General features: G+C 45.0%; 1 long non-coding RNA gene across 1 annotated transcript; it reads left to right on the top strand.

Annotated features, from left to right (window-relative positions):
* The first annotated feature begins 1,447 nt into the window (after window positions 1-1,447).
* Window positions 1,448-8,076, top strand: LOC137471893 (uncharacterized). The gene is made up of 2 exons (XR_010997916.1): window positions 1,448-1,617; window positions 7,272-8,076. It is a non-coding gene; the product is annotated as an uncharacterized lncRNA (long non-coding RNA).
* Window positions 8,077-17,330: the final 9,254 nt, after the last annotated feature.

Below are 17,330 nucleotides of genomic sequence, written 5' to 3'. Positions count from 1 at the left end.
TTAATTTGTCCCATTCCACGATACCAGTTCTCCAGGTCTGGGGTGTCCCTGTGTCCGTGTCTGGGCATGCCTCTGTTTATGGTGACAGCCACCTGAAAAATGTCACACTGGAAACATACCTAGGTCTGTAATTTAGAAAGTCTGGATCCAACATCGGACATCCTTGCTAAGGTGATATCCACAAAAACGTAGAAATTTAAATTTGCAATATTGGGTTGTTGTATATCCCCTTTTCTCTGGGATCAGGCTGGGGGAAACAGGGAACACAACGGCATTTATTAGATATCTTTTGTTATGCTGTTATTAATAGCAGGGGACTCATTTCACACTGCATTCATTTATTCCCTCATGTGGTTCACAAACATCTGCCCTGACGGGTGGAGCAGGAGTTGGGAGACCAACCCCAGCTGGTTACTTAGAAGCAGAGGTGTGTGTTGATCTGTCAGGATGTCATCAGGAAGTCCCTCCAGATCATTCTGTTTCATCATTTTTATATGTGTGTGTGTGTGTGTGTGTGGTTTACATATTCATGTCCATAGATAGATAGATAGACAGACAATCTTGTAGTTTTGCATATAAGCAGCCTTCATGGATGTTGCCGGCGTTGTGCAACACCCATGGCTGATGCCAGTGGGTTTGGGCAGATTTGGCAGAGTTTAAACTGTGCTCAGTTTATCAGTTTTTGTGGATTCAGCAGGACTGTGAAGTCTCTGCAGAGCTCAGATGCTACTGCTTGGCACACACGTCCCCTCTCTTCAGCCTGCTTGTTCCTGGTGCCAATTTCTCCATCCACACTCGTGCCTGGTAGAGCCATTCACACTAACTGAAGCTGAGGAGCTTTTTAGGACAGGGTCTTTGTCGTCTCCCTAGTAAAAGACATAATTCTAGCTGGTTTTCTGCCAATCTCAGCAGGGAAGGTTCTAGAATAGTTAAAATATGGAAGTCTGGAGTTGTTTGATAGGAGGTTACAAAAGATGTTATTACTGAAAACTCTACAAACTACTCTGTCCTCTTCCCTTTTCTAAAAATTTCCTAGTTTTGAAGAGAAAGCCATTGGGAATTATAAAGTTGCTGTAGTGCAGACTTCACACGAAACTCATCTGAACACCAAAAATTGCTGTATTTATCATAATTCTTTTCCTTTCTTTCCCCCTGACAATGCATGCACATATACTCCCACACAGCCCTCAACCAAGCTTTTTAGCTCCTGAAGTGGTTCTGTACATTTTCCATTCTAGAAACAATGGAAATGGCAAGGATTTGTCTTTTTTTCAAGGTAATACCTCAACATTTTTGAAATGAAACAACTTTGGCTACACCTAGCTTTTCTAGGTTATTCAATGACCCTCTGCTATACATAGGCCTTCATCCAGAGTTTAGAATAATTCATTTCTATGTTGTTAGTTGCTGGAATAAGGAATAGGCTAGAAGGTAATTTTGAGGTCTTTCTGGAAAAAAAATGAAGTAATGTATATCAAGAAGGATGCTTAAAACAATAACTAAAACAGAAAAGTGCTCTTGAAGCCAGGTGCCTGGTTGTTTATCTTTTGTACTGTTTGCTACCTCTCAATATTCTTTGGAAGATACATTTAACAGGAAGGAAAAGTCATTCCTTGGGTCAGGGGTCTTGCTCTTGAAGTTGCCAGGTGCAGTCAAGAGCAAATTGGTGAGGCTTAGGGAGCAGCAGGAGCAAGGCTGCTCCTGGCAGAGGCAGAGCCTTTGCTGACCCAGCTGATGCAGACCCCCAGCATCTGAATCACAGAATGGCCTGGGCTGGAAGGGACAACATTCCATTTTTCATCCACCAGAATCCCCAGGTCCTTCATGGCAGGGCTGCTCTCAACCCCTTCATCCCCCAGCCGGTGTTGCCCTGACCTCTGTGCAGGACCTTGCACTTGGTCTTGCTGATCTTCATGTGACTCTCATGGGCCTCAAGCCTGTCCAGGTCCCCCTGGAAGTCACCCTGTCCCTCAAGTAATGCTTTTTCTCTTCAAGCCAGGTCTTATAAGCTCTCAGAGATAAGCATTATACCCTTGATAGCTCAGCTACCTCAGGTGGCTTAAAGGAAGCAGGATAGCTCCTGTGACAGTGTTGGAAACAAAAAGTTTTAATAAAAGGCAAAATAAAAAAGCTCTTTACAGAGAAAAAGCAAGCCAGGGCAAGAGGTTCTTGCTCCTGCTAAAACACTTCACAAAAGCAATTAACTTCTTTTGTTCTCTTCTTTTTCTAGGGAATTGCTTAGGCGGGACTTTTTGGCTCCTGTCCAGTTCAGTATCCTTAAGTTTGAGGTGAAGTCCCCAAGGTCCTATGAGGTGTCTTTTAACCAAACTGAGGAGAGAACCTTCTGGGCTTTTTTCCTTTTTAAGGAGACAAAGGGTAACTTGTTTACTCCGTCAACAGGAGGCACATTCCTACACTCAGGCACATCAACTGCACCACTTGGCTCAGTGTCACCTGCAAATTTGCTGCTGCTGCACTTGATCTCACTGTCCATGTCCCTGCTGAAGGTATTAAATACCACTGGTGCCAGTCTGGGGGACACCACTCACTCCTGGTTCCCACATGGACATTGAGCTGTGTGGGCGGCATGGGGGCTGCTCACCACAACAGCCCCAGACAAGGGGAGGTCATGGATCAGGTCCAGGGTCAATCCAGGGGGAAGGGCTGCAGGCAGGCACGGCTGCAGGGAGCGTCGCTCAGGCAGGGGCTGGGTCCTCAAGGCAAACAAAAAATGTTGCTATCTGCACCCCGGGATGCAACAGATACCAAACTTTTGAAAGCTCTTCAGAAGAAATTTGCTAAGAGAGTTTCATCTGTGAGAATTAAGTGTCAAGAGCAGTCTAGGAAATTTCATTTTGGTGTGTGTTTGAAGCACCAGCTGTGTGCACTACCCCTCTCTATGTGTCTGCTAAGCTGAGTGACAAATTTGCTTCCAGAGCTAACAGAAAGCTCTTAAAGTGAGGGAAAAAAAAAACCTCCAAAGCTATTTTCGGTGGAATTTTCTCATTTTGAACTAAACTGTTACGATTTTATTATCCCAATATTTTGCAGTTGTCCCACTGTGACAAATGTAATGATTTTCACTTTTCTCTTTTATTATATACACATTTTCTCAAGAATTTTTTATATATTTTGTATTCATTTTTGGCACAAGAAATGACTGTGGACAAAAATCATGGGATTTAACTGGTTTTACAGGGCTGCTGCAAACACCTAGTAACTATTAAAAAAAAAAAAGTGAAATCACTCTGGCATGCAAATAGCCTCTGGGGAGTGGGAAGAGGAGTCCACTGCTTCATTTGATTAATGCGTGTCTTTTCTCTGAGGCTGACTTGAGCTGCTTTGGTCTCCACAGAGGTGAGGTGATCAGAGGTAACCTAAGTGAGGTAAAGCAGGCTTTACCTCAGTGACAGAGGCTGCCAGGCCAATCTTAGACTGTGAGGTGGAACAATTCACAGGAACAGTCTCATCAATGACTCCCGGGTGAACAAAGATCCCCTGGTGGGTGACATTAGATCTCCCCACAAGCAGCGCGCCCAGTCCCTGTCCCAAAGGTCCGAACATGTCCAAAGGAACCTTATGCTCACAACAGGATTCTAAGATGACTGCGCCGGCGGTACGTATATCCACGCCAGCGGAGCCGTGGGTGATGCCTCCGAGCTGGCCGGGCAAACCTGAGCCAGCGCCGTGCTCTGAGGAATCACTTGTGTCAGGGTGCAATTCCCCTGTACGCTCATCTTCCTGTTTCCCAGGCCTACCAAAGGGTGGCCTTTAGCGTGAAATTTGCATTGGTTTGAATAATGACCTTTCTTTGGGCATCTAGAGCGCAAGAAGATGGCACCTGTACCCATTGGCTTGGGTGTACCTTGCTTTATTGCCCTTATTTTTGTTCCTCTTCCATTGTCTGCCCCCTAAGGGTACCTGGCCTGGCTGTGTAGCAACCGCCCGAGTGGACGCCCTGTGGTCTACAGCACCCATCTTGACACGTGCATCGACCATGTCTGCCACCGACGGGTCACCTAGAAGAACATCTATGATCCTCCGGCACTCACTGTTCAGGTTGAACCGGACCGATTGCTTGCATAAGGTTTCCCTTAAGGCAACATCTTCAACCTGTCTCTTCAGGGCAGCAGCAAGCTTCTCGGCAAATGGCTAAAATGTCTCACCTGGTCCCTGAATTATCATTGTACTTTGTGGCCCAGGGAAGGCCGCCTCAATGGTCTTCAACAATGCACCAAATCCTGCACTTTGACACTGCTCAAGAGCAGCAGAGTCCCAGGCAGCCTGAAAGTCAGGATTGAAAAAGGCCTGCTCCCTGAGGAGAGCATCCACCCCCACACCATACCTAGGGTCACCCTGAGGAAGAAGCCTGTTGCTTGCTGCCACGTTTGCAGCAGCCTGTGTCCAGTACTTCATAAAAATCGCATATTGCACAGGCTGGAACGGTGCCCGAGCAATACGTTTAATATCAAATGGAGCAAGCAGGTCAGAGGCTATCACTCTGAGAGCCTGCATGACGTGCTCAGAGCAAAGGCCATGTTTCGCAGCCTGGTCTTGCAGATCCTGTATCACCCACCAGGCAATCACACCATGTTTGGCGGCGTGTCCTGAATTTGGGACAGCTTTACACACAGGAAGATCTTGCACCTCGCCTTGTGGCAGGGCATGGTCCTCCTGAACCACCCGTGCCCCTCCCTCAGATGTCGGACAAGCCACTTGACCAACACCTGTGGCCCCACTCCCCGAGGCAAGTGTGTGTCATCAGCTGTACATCGTGGCCTTTTCGCCCCTCCCAACAGATCCCCATCCCCAACTTTGGAAGCTCTCGCCTTAACTGCGTCCCAAAAGCCACAGGGATTCTTGGGACGCACGGTCACCCAACAGGGAGGCAAAGTCCAGGGATTACAGGTGGACGATGATTCCACCTGTCGGTGCCAGCGGTCTACCACCGGGGCACACCCCCGCCGGGGGACTGGCCACTGGCTGTCATCGCAGTCCGGGTCCCCATCTGGGGCTGGGGAGACAGCCAGTGGGTAACAGGGGGTGGGGGATCAGCTCAAGGGTCCGGATTCAAGAGAGCGTGGGCTGAGAGACCAAAGGCCTAGTTACAAGCCCAGATGCAGGGGGAATGTAAAAGACATTAAGTCAACCAAGTTGGCCAGGATGAGGAGGAGGCAGCTGCCCCTCAATCAAAGGTAGGGGAATAAAAGGAGACACAGACCCCGCTGAGTGATTCACCGTTCAGAGAGACAGTGTCTGAGCCACGGTCACAGTCGCTGCCGCCTGAGCAGGCACCATGGAAAAGGAGGGGGAAACTGGCCAGGGACGTGACGTCAGATGGAACAGACACTCGCCGACAGGCATCAACGATGGGCTTGGCCGGTACAGCCGCGCAGGTCCCATGGCTGACGGTAAGGGAGCGACCAGTGTTTTCTTGGCGACCGCTGATGCCGGAGCTGACCCCACCCCCTCCCGTGATCTGGGGGGTGAATTTTGGGCCAGGAACTGTGGCTCCTACCGTCTGCGAGAAAGTCGCTCCTCGGTGTGCAGGGGGAGGAAAAGGCGGGGGCGATCACCGCAGTCACCCCCTGGCCACTTTTCACAGGAAGGGGGAGAACTGACCCGCCGGGGACGGGGGGATCGAAAGCAGTGCAGGCAGACAACCGCCATCTCCCCGGTGTGGCCGAGATGTGGCTATCGCTCTCGGTGGCGTTGATGTCGTAGAAAGAGCAGACGGCCACCTCCCAAAAACATAGGGACCAGGGCTTGTCTATGGAACACAATCTCCAGGCAAAAGATGGGTTCTGCGGGGAGTCCCCACGCCTCCCGCCAGCCCACATGGAGTCGGAGAGAAGCTGGCGGCTGGGGAGAAACTGGCAGCTGGCCGGTCTGACGACCTTCCCCCCAAAGTGCCAGTATCATCCCCACCCTTTGAGCTCCCCCTCTCCGATGCACTGTCCCAGGCCGGGATGGCATCAAACAAGGGTTCCCACACAGCCAGGAGTCGAGGCACAGTGAAATCCCCTCCAGAAAACTCTTCCGTGAGCCGGTTGCCCAACGCCTCCCACAGGGCTCGACTAAAAGCAGCGTTCAGACCCGCCAGGAAATCATGAGCCTCGGCCCATACTAACAAATCGCAGAGTGAATCATCCGACACGGAGAGTCCCCTAAAAGAAATCAGGTTCCTCCACACGGAGAAAACCACGGCCTCGTCTTTAGAAGCGTGGTTTTCCATCATGGAAACACTGGCACCCACCCCCAGCAAAGCACGAACTGTCCGCCATGCTGGGGGATTCGTCCCCGCCCGCTGGTCCAAGCTATCAGGACAAAACCCACAGACCCAGTCTCTTTCAGAAGGACGCGGGGAAAGGTCGTTACCTCTCTGGGGAAACAGAGGGTGTCTGAACACGAGCGCACCACGGGGGGGTCCCTGCGGGGGTCCCGGGCGTCACCATCTGCCCCGCGATCCACGAGGGGCTGATCGGTGAAACACACGTCGCTGGCTACCAGATGTTGCCGTTGAACAAGAAATGACACGGATTCACCAGAAGGCTGGTTTGCACAACAGCAGCTTTAATGCAAAAACCTCTCCTCCTTTATAGACACCTTCAAGACATTCTACTTGATTGGCTAATTTACAAAAAGATCTTTCTCACAAACAGTCCTTGAGAAGAACAGGAAAACAGAATAGGAAAACACCACCTGTAGGTTGTTTATACTAACAAGTTATCATAGTTTCTCTACAGCTCTCTAATAAATCTCACAAGTCCACTGTGAGAAAAAGGATCTCATTTTCTCGCTCTCTGACCAGGCTGAAACATCCACAGCATAGTCCTGGAAAAATGTAGCATGTTTTAAAAGTGTGTTTAAAGGGCATTTTTTCCCAAGCGTTGGGTTCATCACTTGTCAGCATCCAGCATATGTAAATCACAGAATTCATGCAGTAACTCACTGTCCTCTAATTGGGTTGAGAAACCACCTTTATTTTAGTAGCAGAGGATGATTAATTTCCTCTTTGCTTGCTTTTTTGCATATCTGCAGACAGGCAGATTCCTTGTACTAGTTTTAGAAGAGCTTGTACAGCAGTGAGAAATGAAGCAAGAACTGCATGTTTATTTAGGGTTCTTTTAATGTCACTGTATGACTAAAACCTTTCAAATTTTTTTTTTTTACAAGACAAAGCACCAAAAAGAAGAGATGGAACTGTAAAATTTCTGAATACATGGCATTTTAGGATGCTTTGCTTATATTGTGCCTTCTCATAGATGCAGATCTGAAGTGAGATGAGAGCTGTTGGAACAGCATGCAGCAGAACTACCAGAAACAGGAGTTCAAAAATCAAGAAGAGTCTAAACATAACCTGTGAAATTAATTCTCAACCAGAACTGCACACAGACTGCATCTCCAATTCAGAAGTTTTTCATGTGATATGGTATAGATCTGTGCATAATTATAGAATGTCCTAAAAAAAAAAAAAAAAAAAAAAAAAAACAGAAAGGAAAAAAAAAGGCAGGAATCAAAATAAAAATGGGCCAGGGCTGAAGATGATCAAACTCTTCTCCATGATTCCATCCTGCTCCCACAGAACAGAAACATTCATCTGCTGATTTTGTTGGGTTCAAGATGCTCCTGCTATTTCAAAGTGTAGTAGCTACCCACAGTTATCCTGTTTCCTGCCTTCTGTTTTATTGTGCTTCTATTAACAGTATGATCACTTGTGGATTTTTCACTGATACAGTTTGATAATTTCAATTTGCAAGGAAAAAATAACTTGCAAATCCAGAGAAAAACCCAGCTGTAATCAAACAGTCTGACCTGTATAGCACCTGGCACTGAATTTCCCTGAGTCAATCCCTGTTTAAATCAGATGATCTCTTGTGGAAAACAAAGAGTTTTGATTTTAAGGTTTGCAAAGACTGATAATGCCAATGGTCTGTTAAAAAAGTACCATGAGATATTTGCAGCTGTCAGGGCAGGGGACATAAATTTGAGCTGGATGGATAGGGTTAAACGAGTTCCAAGCTTTTTCCCAGCACTGAATCGGTAAATCGGAGTTGCAAAAAGAAATTATTTGTATTTTGCATTCCTGATGTCCTCTTGTTTCAGAGTTGTCACCTGTCAGCATTGGTGATGCATGAGAGAGGCAACTGGGAAGCAGCCTGGTGATGAAGAACCAGAATGCTCACATTAAATGCTTCACTCCTGCATCCCTGCCAGATACTGCTCAGAGAGCTGAAGGAAGATTGGTTCCCACTAATTAAAATGTGGCAAAAAAAACAAGAGGAGTCTTCTTTATTTCCTTTTTAAATCTATAACTTTATTCCTTATGTGGAGCTGATCTATTGCCAAGTGACTTTGGCACTAAATCTGGGGAAATGGCTTCCAAAAGTTGTTTTTCTGATGCGGGTGCAGGCTGGGACAAGGGCGAGGTGACATGGGGAGAGGTGGCTTGTTCTGCTGTCACATGATGCTCTGAGTTTCACACCGGAGGAGTGTTGTGCCCAGTGAGCCCTGTCCACACGAGATCCATCCTCTGACTCAGACCTCAGGTGATAACCGGTTTTCCTAGCAAGAGAGAGAGTTTAACTATGAGCCTTTTCTGAATGAGTATGCTTTTCGAAGGAAATGGTAACCAGTCATCCTAGTGGAAATGAATAGCTCATTAGAAGTACTACTCTGAGCCCTTTATTGCAGACTTCTTTGTGCAGATGCTCTGAGAGGTCTCTTTCCTGAAGCTTCTGTTTTGTTAGAAGCTTTGTATTTGTGTAGCTTCATCTTTAAGCATGCATACACTGAGCTTGTGACAGTCGAGAGCTCAGTGATTGAAGTGAGTCTAGAAATGAATTTTCCCCATCATGGCCAGGTTAGTTCTTGTGAAGCAGCACAGAGGGCACAAGGGCAGAGGTACTCACAACATGATTTGAAATGCTTAATGGGAGGTTTTTTTTCCCATGGAATTCACTGCCTGTGTGCTTGTAGGTGCACTAGGGAGCTGGTTCAATACTCGTTTCTCTAGCCTGGCAGCTCACTCTGTAAGATGCCCCAGTTTTATAACACGGCTATTTTAATGCAGCTTGGTTTTCACCATCACGTTATCTTTCAGCAGATGGGCTCGGGAGCCACATAACACGAATCTTCCAGGGAGACAGGGCTCGAGGTCTCCGAGGTGGCACTAATGACCTGTCCTTGGAATAAGTCAAGCTTTGCCCAAGGTAGAGCAGGGATCCTTCCCTGCTGTGTGTGGTAGAATATAAACCAGGGGCAAGGTGGAGGCTGAGAGCTCACCATGGAATTACCAGGGCTTTCATGCTGCTCATCTCCATGGTGGTAAATCTGTTCTCCGTCCTGTACATGGCAGCGCTCTGTGTGTCACTTCACTTGCTCCTGTCCATACCATTTTTGCCACCCCTCACAAGTGCAGGATGCTCTCTGTGGTTGCCTCCCTTTTTTTTGCTGCATACAACGTATCTCTCTTTACATGCTACAGACACAAGGTTTCCCATTATTTAATTTTTCCTGCAACTCTTACTTTTCTCTACAGCCTTCTCCAGTCCCTGCCAAGAGCTCCTCTTGGAGCTGCTTTTCTTTTTTTTTTTTTTTTCTCATTGAGAAGGAAGCCATGCAGGGTGCTAATATTATGTTCTCCACCAAGCTGCTGTTCGCAGACGTGAGGACAATGTTATGCTGTAAGGTGTTGATCTGTAGGTGGTTATCAATCTGTCCTCATTCCCCTCCTTCTTTTCACAAAGTTTTGACCACCATAACTGAGCAGAAACAGCAGCAAAACCTGCAGACAAATACCACCACATTTTAATATAAATTCCAGCTCATTATTTTTTAATACTGCTTTAATATTTGGAAAAATATCGAAGCATCAAATACTAAAGCTGGCACTTCTAGGGGCTCCCTAATAATTATTGTTGAAAACAGTTGCTGGTATAATTGTTTTGGTACATAGTAAGTTCTATTAAAACCTGCAATCAGTTTCATAATCTCCTATTGTAGTGGTAAAAAGAAAATAAAAATACATGAGGTGTACGTGGATGGCAGCTGTTTCATGATATGGCAATTAAGCAGGCTGGGGAGGCAGTGAGGCAAGGAGTGACACGGGGACAATTTGCCTAAAGTACAGAATTGTTGGATCTATTTGTGCAGCTGGCATCCACCCTTTGGGGAGGCAGAGAATTTAAAACTGAATTCATTTCTCGTAAGGACAAATTAGGGACAGTGCCAAATACACTAATCCTTTCCATAGGTCAGCTCTAAAAATTATTTTCTTTCTCAAGAAAGTTTCTATTTTAATTAAAAAAAAACCCTAAGATTGATTGATATTTAAAATAAGCTAATAAAAAAAGATCTCCTCCTCCAGCCCTTCCTTTAGCTGCCTGCTAAAGCCAACAATCCAGCCACAATCCAGTGACATTTGTATTACCATGGAACTCTGCAGTCCTACACTGACAGTTGCAGCCCTGGTGGTCTGCACTGAGCAAAAACCTTATTTCAAGCTTCATTTTTAGGATCCCTGCAGCATTTTCTTCTCTGTTTTCCTGTGGAGAATTTGGAAGAGACACGTGTCAGGCTTTTTGCCAGGACAGAGCAGGTAGCCTGCTGTGTGAAATCTTGAGAAGGATGTGCAGCCAGTCCTGACGTGCTCACCCTGAGGCTGACATTCAGGCAGCCCCTTGGTGTGATGCAGACCCCACACAGGCTGCTCTGCCCCTCAAATACTGGATGACCCTGCTGGAGCTCTTCCTCATCCAAGGAGCAGTCCCCATAGCTCCTATGGGCTTCCTACGTGGCTCTGCAGAGCCCACTCCAGCTCACCCTGATGGCACAGCATAGCTGGGTGTTAAAAAATGATGGGCACCTCCTCTGTTCATTGTATGTATGACACAGGTGCCAAAAACATACAAAGTATATCGTTCTGGAAAAAAAAATTGCAGGGTTTTAGATGTTTTTCCTGAATTGTAGGGGGATAATTATCTCTCTGTGAGCAGAACTGCTGCAGCCATGAATGATAAGTATCTTGTCTATGGGACTCCATAACCTGTGAACTGTGATTTTCATCAGAAATGGGAGTTCATGTGTCTGTGCCAGACAGCAAATATCTATATTTCTCCTTTTCACAAATTTGACAGAGTGGCTGGGAGGTTACATGGCAAGTCTGCTGCCGTCAGTGCTGCCTGAACTTCAGAAGTTAAAGCTTATAGTTGTGACATTCATTCACGCATAATTTAAGGTATAATCTCTATCACTAAATTTGACTTTTCCACAGGGTTACCAGGAAACAAGGCCTCATTTTTACACACTTCCTTTTCATTACTATTTTTTTCAGCTTCACATTTAATGGTCTTCTGTTTGACACATTCTCTTTTATTCCTGGTTTCAGGAAGGCAACTTCAGCCGGAAGACTCCCACGTCACTGCTTGACTTGTCTGTTACCACGTGTCTTGAACATCCTGTGTTCATAGTAATAATGCAGTGCAGGTTTTGTATTAATAGAAGTACACCTAAATCATTTTCACTAGTCTCTGAGCATCTGCTGTCTCCTCCTACATTCTTCCTTAAATCTTAACACAGGGTCTCTTAGAGAAAATCCTGCTTCACACTTAAACGAGCTCATTGAATTGGTACTTTTTAATGCATATATTTTTACATGTCTTTTTTTTCTGTGCATGGAAAATGCATTTCATTAGTTTGAAGCATTTTGTGTTGGAAAAATGACTAAATAGATGCAGTAAAATCTGATAATTTTCTGGGTGAAGTTTTTGCTCACTGTCTTTTTCTCGGCCCTCAGGTGGTGGCTTACTTACCTCACAGCCAATTACAGCTGGGCAGCACTTGCAACAGAGATTTGTAATTTTAGAAGAAACTCTTTGGTAACAGATGGCCCCATTTTTTTTTTTTTAAGGACTGCTGAAGTCCTTTAGTATCTAATTTAGGTAAAATCTGTGAGCTGACAACAGACTTATGCTACATTGCCAACTCTGGGCATTAAAAAATAACTAGTCTTTAAAATATAATGAGCTTTTAAATTTCCCTGGTGATTTTTCAGTCCAAGGCGCTGAGTGGTCTAATTTTCAAATATTTCCCTGGAAAAATGAAAGTCAAGAACTTGCCTTCCTTTCAAAGAAATTGTCATGTAATCCTGGGGATTTTAAAAACAAGGTTTCACAGAAGGTGTCATCTGTTGTGAATCTCATGGGGGAGGGAAAAAAAAAAAAAAACAAACAACAAAAAGTCTCTTTTTTGAGACTTGCAACTGTGCAGCTGGCAGTGCACAACAGGAGAGCCCTGCACCCTCCTGGCGTGCATCTACTGCGTGTGCCCAGGGGTATGGGTTAGTGTCTGTACACTCAGACACCCGGCGTTAAATTCAGGAAGTTCTCTTTCCCAAAAAGGGATCAGCTTTCCAGGGATGGGCAAAGGAGAGTCTGTCTCCATTAACTCTCCACCGAGCTGTGGAAAGTACCTGTAGGCAGGGAGAGCCTGAGGGGGCAGATGAACATCATCCAATGGGCCTGCCTGGAGGGGCTGGGAAGGGCACAAGAGCTCAGTGCTCACAGTCATCCACCAGCTGGATGGCTGTTACCTTCTGCACCTGCTTCAGATGGACGTGATCCACACCACTGCCAGTTATTTCCACCACACAGGCAGGTGCGAGCTCAAATCACAGATGTTCACCGATAGTGCCGAGATCAGAGCAGCAGCACCTCCGCAGCATCGCTCTGCTGCAGCAGAGAGACCAAGCAGTGACCTCCTGAGCAAGCACTACAGTCACTCCAGGGCCTGCAAAGCAGGTCTGAATTTACTGCTTCATCTCAAGCAGGTCTGCCTAAAGTGCGTGCCAATTGCCATTCAGCCATTCCCCACATCAATTCTCAATGCAGCCCCCAGCCCTCATCCCTTGCTTCCACCTGATGGACTGGGAGCAGCCCAGCTTGGTGTAGGACAGGGATGTGGCATCAGGTCACACTGATGTCACGCCACACTGAGATGGGGCACGTGTAGAAGCACAGATCTGCCCCAGCATCCTTCCTCCCATGGTGGTGTGGGTGGAGGAATGTGGTTAATGCTTAATTGTCACGGTGTTGGTGACGGGCACCGCCTCTGTTCATTGCATGTATGACACAGGTGCCAAAAACATACAAAGTATATCGTTCTGAAAAAAAAATAAGTTGCAGGGTTTTAGATATTTTTGCTGAATTGTAGTGGGACTGTAACAATGCAGCATCAGGATGCTGAATCCGTTTCCTTTTGGGCTGCCAGTGCATATTTCTCCACTTTAAGGATTTTGTGGCAGTGGTCTATGCTATCGTCAGAAAAAAAAAACAACTCCTTTCCAAGCATTTTGGCATATAAAGAAGTAGTGAGACAAAAAGATCAAAAAGAATAAACCCAAAATAATAAAGCAGGGGGAGAACCCCAACACACACAAAATGAGGCAAGAGGAATCAGGACATACAAGAGAAAAAGAAAAGGAGTTGAACAAAGGAAGATTAATCAGTGGAAGCAGGAGGAAAAGCAATCTTAAGACATGATTCTGGGGGAATACCCCATCTCTTCTTAAGGTACCTCCCTGCCTCAAAAGGAGCCACAAGGCAACAGCTGCACCTGAATCTCTTTTAAGCAGAGTGTCTGTGTCTTCCTGCCAGCCCTGCTGCCTGAAATGAGTCTTTGTGACTTGCTCCAGAGAATCATAAAGCTATTTCTGAGTGAGCAGAAGTCTACTGGTGTCGTGTTTGGTCGGTTTGTTTTTTATTTAGGAGGACTGCTTCTGTTCTCCCACAGCCAAGCCAGGAACCGAGGCAGGGACCAGCAACACCATCCAGGATACTGCAGTAGAGGGAGCCCCACCATCACCATCCCTCACTGATCCTGTAGGTACAGTGTCCTTCAGTAATATATATTATTTTTTATTATTATTGTCCAAGAGCTGGACTTCTAAACACATTTAAGAATAAAAAAAAATAGAAAAAAAGTTGGGAAAATATAGACTTTTTTTTTGTCCTTTACACGATATTATAAACCGTGTTTTCTCGTATCACTGTGTAACACATTGAGACTACCAGTTAGCCTGATTGCTCAATATTCCCCCTCTTCCAGAGCTTTGTTAAAAAAAGAAAGATTTTGTGAGTCACACTAAAACGGTAATATTGCAGATTTTTGTAATCTTTTTTTAGGAAAATTACAAGTTTATATAGTACTGTAAAGAAGTTTGCAGGAGGAGCATCCCTCTCGTGGTGTTTTCAAATCCTGCCAGTAAGCACAGTCGGTAGTGGGTTTTTCTAAATGTTTTTCAGTTTTTCTATGCTGAAATTGTCTTTATTTTCCCTGTTTACACATTTTGACACCCTTAACTTTTTGTCCCCACTTTCCCTAGTCTTTTTGCTGTTGGTAAAAGTTAATCCAGTTAATATCTCTACTGTTCAATATATCCCCAAATTGCTGTGTGATAAACAAGAGCTCCCCTACCAACACTAAAAATGTTTTAAAATGAATTTGTATTAAGTAAAAATGTTAGATGATTGTTCATTTTGAATTGTAGTGCGAGGTAATAGGAAAAAAAAAGAAGCTAAGAAAAATTCTGCCTGACTGAGAAATGGTATTCCCTAGGTTTGCTAAGTAGCACATTAATGATGCATATGGATTATTAAATTCTGAAGAGTACATCACTGGCATGCAAATTTCCCTTAGGCATGTGGTTAGATCACTAAGTACCTGCATTTGTCTTCTGAAAGAGAGATTCTTACATAGTTGATTGTGATTTCATACCACACTTACACCCTGTGCAAATCCCTCTTTCTGACTGACTCTTTGATTTGAGCATCAATGGTAACCCCTTGTAACTTGGATTTCCAAGATGTTATAAGTAAAAATTTTCAAAATTTAGATGTAGTGTGAGGTATATTCAGAGGTGACACTCCAGGGATTTTCAGATTTAAGGACAGGAAAACAATTATGGCACAAAACAGGTCTGGCTTTTAAGAGGATTGATATCTAAAAATTAATTACTGCAAATCCATGGAATGATAGAGTGGTTTGAGTTGGAAGGAACCTCAAAGATCACCCAGTTCCAACATCCCATGGCAGGGCCATCTTCTACCAGGTTGCTCAGAGCCCCAGCCAACCTGGCCCTGAGCCTTTCCAGGGATGGAGCATCCCCAGCTTCTCTTGGCAACCTGTGCCAGTGCCTCACCAGCCTGACAGTAAAGAATTTCTCCTCATATCTAACCTAAACCTACTCTCTTTCAGTTTGAAGCCGTTCCCCCTGTCCTGTCACTCCATGCCCTTGTGAAAAGTCCCTCTCCAGCTCTCTTGTAGCCTCCTTTAGGTACTGGAGGTGCTCTGAGGTCTCCCCAGAACTTCTCCAAGCGGAACAAGCCCAGCTCTCTCAGCCTGTCTCCACAGGAGAGGGGCTCCAGCCCTCTGGGCATCAAATCAGCAACTTAGCTCAGTTTGGTACCATGGATCAGCATGAGCAAGGTGTCAGTGAGGGTGTGAGAGTCTGATTTATACAGTTTGGAGAGGAAGAAGTGTGAATTGCTTTCCAACAAGGCTTCTCTGTGCATGAATTACAACACTGTGGTTTGATATTCAGTCAGAACACGTGATATTGTAGTACACAGAATTTTGTTTGTGATTACAAACGGGGAGATCTGTACATAAAGTTTGCTGAAATTCTTCATACCAAAAATTCATTTGCTGATAAAGCACTTTTGGATCAACTGGAATTATTTGTAAATCCAGACCAGAATTTGGCCAGTAAGCTTCATCAACAAATACAGAAAACATCCTAAAATTTTTAGAAGTTTATTTTAATACAATATATTTTAATGAGATGTGCCTTGAAGTTATCTATTTAAGATGGCATGAAAGTATATTAATATCCCACAAAATAATGGTATTTGATTTCAAAACAATATCATTTGACCTAAAATCATTGTTACTTTCTGTTTTGATCAGCATGAAACCCCAGATTTTTCCTTTGACTAGACTTTAAATAATCACCCCTTAAGCCCCATATATTTGTTCCACTTCTTAATTTAAATAAAGAATGTATTTGCTTCTTTAGGTCTCATTTTAGAAAATCTCTGAGCTGCCAATAAACAAATGAGGCTCTGTCACTCACCTTCTGCTTGCAGTGCATCATGTGGGAGGGGAGCCTGGACTATTCCTTGCACAGTGGAATTGAGAAATAAAAGTATACAAGTTAATTGTAATTAAGTTGTATTGTAATTCTGTAATTCTAAAACCAAGTGGATTTAGTTCTCATGTGGCAACCCTGTGTGTTGATGACTTACAAGGACAAGGAGGGTTTTGTGAATTACAGGAAAGATTGTTAGTAGACACGATATGCTTGGGTTTTCAAAAAGCCTTTGGCAAGACTCCTCATTAAAAGGTATTTAAAAAATGAGGTTTCCATGGGATTGGAGGAGACGTGCTTTTATGGTTCGAAGTCTGATTATGGGGTAAGAAGCAAAAAGGAAAGGCAAAACTTTCATTTTCAGGGCAGAGAAGGGTCAACACCAGTTCTCTCAGAAACTGGATGTGAGGCAGACTTTATTCAACATCTCAACCTGTGCAGGCTGGTGGAATGAATATCCCCAGGTTTGTGGAGATTAGCAGTCAAGCAAGGCCCTGAAGGTCAAGCAGGTGGTAGATGATGAAAGTCAAAAAGGTGGCAGATATGCTTCAGAGCAGATAAAAGTATATTTTGTATATCTAAGTCACTCTCACATAAAACTGAGCTCCAAAGAGGCAGTTAGAGCCCTTGGGAAAGTGCTCCTGCAGCCACCACTGGCAGGGCACTGAAATCCTTGGCTCAGGACACAGCAACAGCCAGAAAAGCAACAAAACACCATCAGAAAGGGTCCTGGAAACAGAACTGATGGCACCTGGGTGCCTTCACAAAGGAGCAGGACAAACCCACAGCCTGTGCTCTGCCTGCTGGCAGATCTGGTCCCAGCACCTCAACGTGGGCAGAGAGACACTGGACACAGCAACGAGGTTTTCAAAGGATGGAGCCGCTGCCTTGCACGGAAAGATCAAAAAGGGGCTGTTTGGTGTAGAAAGGAGAAGGAGGAGTGGGATGTAGGTGAGGTTTACAAAGTCACTAAGCTGGACACGGAGCTGTTACTCAGCAAGTTGTGCAGTGTGGGGGCTGAGGGACACTAACTGAAAATAACAGGAGGTGGGATTAAAAGAGATGAAAGATGTACTGCTCTCCATAGCAAGGTCTGAACTAGAAAGTAAGACTTTTAGGTTAAGAACAGTTTAATATCTGAAAACAAATTAAAATAGTAAATAATAATGATTGAAAAATTGAA

Source organism: Anomalospiza imberbis, chromosome 3, assembly GCF_031753505.1.
Source record: "Anomalospiza imberbis isolate Cuckoo-Finch-1a 21T00152 chromosome 3, ASM3175350v1, whole genome shotgun sequence".
In the NCBI taxonomy this organism is placed as follows: Eukaryota; Metazoa; Chordata; class Aves; order Passeriformes; family Viduidae; genus Anomalospiza; species Anomalospiza imberbis.
The sequence above is the reverse complement of the archived record's forward strand: the minus strand, read 5'-3'. Positions and strand labels throughout refer to the sequence as shown.